At 53.2% G+C, this 5,118-nt stretch overlaps 1 long non-coding RNA gene across 1 annotated transcript; it reads left to right on the plus strand.

Annotated features, from left to right (window-relative positions):
* The first annotated feature begins 95 nt into the window (after positions 1-95).
* Positions 96-4,577, plus strand: LOC105546093. Its single transcript, XR_001007046.1, has 4 exons — positions 96-422; positions 1,427-1,482; positions 2,308-2,386; positions 4,153-4,577. It is a non-coding gene; the product is annotated as an uncharacterized LOC105546093 (long non-coding RNA).
* Positions 4,578-5,118: the final 541 nt, after the last annotated feature.

Genomic DNA, 5,118 nt, shown 5'->3' on the forward strand with positions numbered 1-5,118 from the left:
GCGGCCCCTCCCCGCCGCGCTCCGCCCCCAACTTCTCATTCACACTTTCCCCCCACCCCCTTCCCTTCTAAGAAGGCCAATTTCTGGCAGAGGCGGGGGCGCCGCTTCGGGAGCGCGGGCAGTTCTAGGAGGCCGACCAGGAGAGCCTCCCGGTTCCCCTTCCCCTTTTCTTGGACCCCGCGGGGACACCCCCTCGCCGCCACCCGGGCCTCCCCGAGTGCCCGATTGCGGGTCCAGGCGGCCCAGGCCAGTCAAAAGGGAAGTGGGGTTACCCCACAGCCAGGCCACGGGGCTGGGGTCAGACCCGGGAGCCGGAGGTTGGAGACGTGCGACAGTCACCTGCGAGCAGGTCCCAGAGGGGAGACCCAGGGTTGCAGGGGACGCCCCTGTGTGGCAGCTACCCAGCCTTGGCCCACTGCCAGGTTCTTTGCCAACCCTGACGCGAGTGTGGAGCCCCTCTCCCCTCCCATATAAAAACGCTTTTATGCACTGGGGTCTGCAAACCGACTTGGTCCGGTGTGGGTTGGGCCAGGTGCTCTCGGCGGGGCTGGAGAGCTCGAGGGGGAACGATGGCCCCAACCTACGGCCCGCGTCCGCCAGAGGGCGCCCTGGGGTCTCCAAGGGGAGTGCAGTTTGGTGCTGCGCGCCCCAGGCTCCGGAATAGGCGCGCCAGGGGTCTGCGGGAATGGCTGTCTCCGGAGCTGGAAAGGTGGCCGAGAAGGGGGAATTCACACCCCAGGCTGGGGTCAGACCTGGGAATAAAATTCTAGCAGGACAGAATTTCCGGAAAGTAGTTTTCAGGGGTTCAGCCTACTGCCAGATGGCCCACACCCCCGGGATGTGCCCCCACCCCCTGGGATGTGCCTCCCTGCCTCTCTTGGGGTGGGGGGAGGACTGGCGGGGAGGGGGTAGAGGGGAGGAGAGGAGGTGATTGAGGTGAAAGATTGGTTTGCTATTGGTCACGTTGGCACTGATGTAGATAGTTTGGGCTTGGAGACCTGGGGCCAGCCTTATGAAGGACGGCAAGTTTTGTCATCTTGTCCCCAAATGGGCTGTGTGGTGCTGGAGACACCCGAGAGCCGCCTCAGTGGCATTTAGATCCTCACCTCTCGGGACGCAGAGGCTGTGGGCCTGGGGCCCTGTGCCCTTCCCAGATACCAGGATAGTGAGGTGCTGAAAGGGAAGGAAGAGACTGCCGCCAGGGACTGGGAGCTTGGGATTCCAGAACCTAGAGCTGGTCCTTTCGCGGGTCCTGGAATTGATATGTGCGCACTGCCTTTGCCACGGTATCCTCAGTCTGTGCCATCACCTCTCTCCAGCATGTGCTGGGGACTCAATGATATTTGGACAAGACACACAGTTTATCTGGGATTCTGTTTTGCCATCTGTAAAATTGGAGCCAGAACCTTTTCCTTCCCTTTGGCAGGCTGAGGCCAGAGGATCACTTGAACATAGGCATCCGAGACCAGCCTGGGCAGCAAAGTGAGCACCCCCATCTCTGTAAAAAATAGAAAAAAAAATAAGCCAGGAGTGGTGGCCTGTGCCTGTAGTCCCAGCTACTTGGGAGGCTGAGATGGAAGGATTGTTTTAGTCAGGGAGATCGAGGCTGCAGTGAGCCATGATTGTGCCATTGCACTTTAGTCTGGGCAACAGAGTGAGACCCTATTTAAAAAAAAAAAAAAAAAAAGGGGCCGGGGGCCGTGGCTCATGCCTGTAATCCCAGCACTTTGGGAGGCTGAGGCGGGTGGATCACGAGGTCAGGAGATCAAGACCATCGTGGCCAACACAGTGAAACTTCGTCTCTACTAAAAATACAAAAATTAGCTGGGTATGGTGGCGCATGCTTGTAATCTCAGCTATCTGAGAGACTGAGGCAGGAGAATCGCTTGAACAAGGGAGTCAGAGGTTGCTGTGAGCCGAGATTGCACCATTGCACTCCAGCCTGGCGACAGAGCTCTGTCTCAAAAAAAAAAAAAAAAAAAAAAGGGAAGAAAGAAGAAAGAAAAAGAACCTTTTCCCATAAGAGATTTGAAATTTAAAAACATGAAAAAGATTCTGCACATCAAAGCATGATAGAAATAGAAGTAACCCAGTTCAACTCTCCTTCCAGACTATTAGGAGAGCAGAGGAGGAAACTGGTTTATTCAACGCATTTCACAAATATTGCTCCATGCACCAGGCACTGGGCTGGGCATTGATCTATAATGATAAGTAGGACCTGGTCTTTGCCCTCACAATGCTTGCAGGGTAATGGAATGGATTCTCCTTCTCTCTGTAATCAGTTCATTCTTTTTCTCATCCATTCAGTGTTACGTGGCTGCATGACCATACACTTCTGGGCAGAGCCCAGTGGAAGACAAGGAAGACTCAAGGAATAGCCCTTGAGGTAATGGATGAGAAAGTGCTTTGTAAATTACAATGCTCTGACACAAGTCAAGTTCATTCATCCATTCCATAAACCCTTGCTGAGAGCCTGCTTTTGCTGGGCACAGGGCAAAGGGCTGGAAGACAGAAGTGCTGGGTGAATCCTGCAGGGGGAGATGGCTGAGGCAATCGACATGGGGCCCCCAGGTGATGAGTATGGTGGGAGGTACGGGGCTCCCTGCCTACTGACTCAGGAGATCGAACTGTTGTTCGGGCTCTATCACCCAGTAGCTGTGTGACTTTAGGCAATCTGCCTTGCCAGCTGTGCCTTGGTTTCCTCATTTGTAAAATGGTTGGAGAGTAGTACCTACCTCATTGAGTTGTCTGAAGCTCCCACATGCAAAATGCTTAGAGTGGTGCCTTGCATATAGGAAGTGCTCAATGCATGTTAACTGTCATGACTTTGAAAGCACTGGGGAGGCTTCGAGGAAAGGGAGGAGTGAGCTGAGCTGCTGCAGCTTGGGTTCATATGGTTGGCTATGGATGTAAGCTGCCTCGTTTTGGGGAACCGTACAGCTCCTATGCAAGATACATTCCAAAAAGCTGCTTGTCTTGAAACAGGTCGGCCGGACACCAAGCTTCTTTTTTTTTTTTTTTTTTTGAGACAGATTCCCACTCTGTCACCCAGGCTGGAGTACAGTGGTGCCATCTGGGCTCACTGCAACCTCTGCCTTCCAGGTTCAAGTGATTCTCTTGCCTCAGCCTCCGGAGTACCTGGAATTACAGGCATGTGCCACCATACCTGGCTAATTTTTTTGTATTTTTAGTAGATACAAGGTTTCGCTATGTTGGCCAGGCTGGTCCAAACTCCTGACCTCAGGTGATCCGCCCACCTTGGCCTCCCAAAGTGCTGGGATTACAGGCGTGAGCCACCGTGCCTGGCCTTCCCTTTGGCATTCTAATCTCTCCCATGGTTTCCCATCGCTTTCTGGATGAATCCAGACTCCTTGGTGCAGTGTGCATCCCACGCTGCTCTGTGTCAGTTTCATCCGCCGCCACTGCCTCAGCGCCTGGGGCCTCATGCTCCAGCTCCATGGAGCTCCAAGTTGTCCAGAAGGTTCTACTGTCCTCAGTCCTGGGTTTCTGTACATTTGCTTCCCTGTCTGGGGACAGGGAGGGAACTACTTTCCATACCTTGGCTGATTTCTACTTTTCCTTTAAAATTTGGCAGATAGGTTGGCAGATAAGCTGGGCACCGTGGCATGTGCCAATAATCCCAGCACTTTGGGAGGCCGAGGTGGGAGGACTGCTTGAGCTCAGGAGTTTGAGACCAACTTGGGCGACACAGTGGAGACTCCATCTCTACAAAAAATTTTAAAAATTAGCTGGATGTGGTGGTGCATGCCTGTGGTCCCAGCTACTTGGGAGGCTGAGGTGGGAGGATCCTTTGAACCCAGCAGGTAGAGCCTGTGGTGAGCTATGATTGTGCCGTGGCATTCCAGCCTGGAAGACAGAGACCCTGTCTCAAAAAAAAAAAAAAAAAAAAAAAAGACAGATACTCTAAACTTCCAGGTAGCTCTTTTTGCATTAACCAAAATGTTCTGACTAGATCTCCAGCGAGGATCTTGGGGAAACAGACTATATTTGATTTTTTTTTTTCTTTTTAAGACTGGAATCTGGTAGGTAGAAATAATCTTTAAGTCAAGGATGATGTTGACTTCTTCTTTCCCTTGTTTTCAGAGACCACAACCTGCTTTCTTCTAGAGTAGTTTTTGGTTTTCCCTGCAGGGCTCAGGAGCTGTACAGATGGGGTAGAGGGTGTGAGTGCTGGGAAGCGCCATCCATGAGATTACGAGGCCTGTTAATCTGAAGACAAAGGGAATGAAGACAAAAAAGTGTCTGGAAATGTGGGCAGAGACACCTGGGCCTTTACAGGGCACACTCCAGAGCTGTTTCCAGGCAGGGACCCCAGCAGAGAGAAGCCAGAGCTGGGACGCAGGCTTGCTTGCTCTTATCTTCCCTCCGCTGGGGGGATCGAGGGGAGATTGGGCCCCTCTGCTCTGCCCTCCTGATTTCCCGTCTAAGGGATTTAGGAGACTCTCGCCTTTTCCTAATCTCTCCCTTTGCAGAATTTCTGCGAAGTCACAATCCCATTTCCAGGCAAAGGTGCTTGGTCATAAAGATAATAAAGATATTCATTCATGATGGAGGGGAAGTACACAGTGGTTTCAGCCGCCTGTAGGGCTCCACTTACTCATGGTGTGTGACAGATGCTGAACCCTTCCCCAAATCTCATGGATGGGAAGGAAACCTGGCGCCACGGGGTGGTCGCGGGAAGCCGTGGCATGGCTTGGTGAACACAGGCTTGCCAGCCCGGGGGCGGATGCTGAGGTTGCCATTGTTGGTGGCTGCATCTGCAGCTAGATGGGTCAGGATGCCGGCCTCAGACCACAGCGTTGCTAAATGCCAAACCCAAGGTCTCCCTGTCTTTAACACTGCTGGGCATTCTACAGCACGAGGAGGCAGCCGGGGCTGTACTGCCCAGGGCCTGCCTTTGGCTGTGCGTCTTCTGTCTGTGAGCTAGCCTGCCACACCTGGGGATACACGGTGGGGAAATCAATCAGCTTCTCTCCCTTCTAGAGCTTCAGGTCTGGCATTGGTGTCTAGAGGCAAGGGGAGGAGGGAGGGAGGCCTCTTCCTTTCTGTCGCCCTTTCTCTTGGCCAATTTGGAGGAGATGGTGGGGGAACTGTCTC

Source organism: Mandrillus leucophaeus, unplaced genomic scaffold (genome assembly GCF_000951045.1).
Source record: "Mandrillus leucophaeus isolate KB7577 unplaced genomic scaffold, Mleu.le_1.0 Scaffold1, whole genome shotgun sequence".
In the NCBI taxonomy this organism is placed as follows: Eukaryota; Metazoa; Chordata; class Mammalia; order Primates; family Cercopithecidae; genus Mandrillus; species Mandrillus leucophaeus.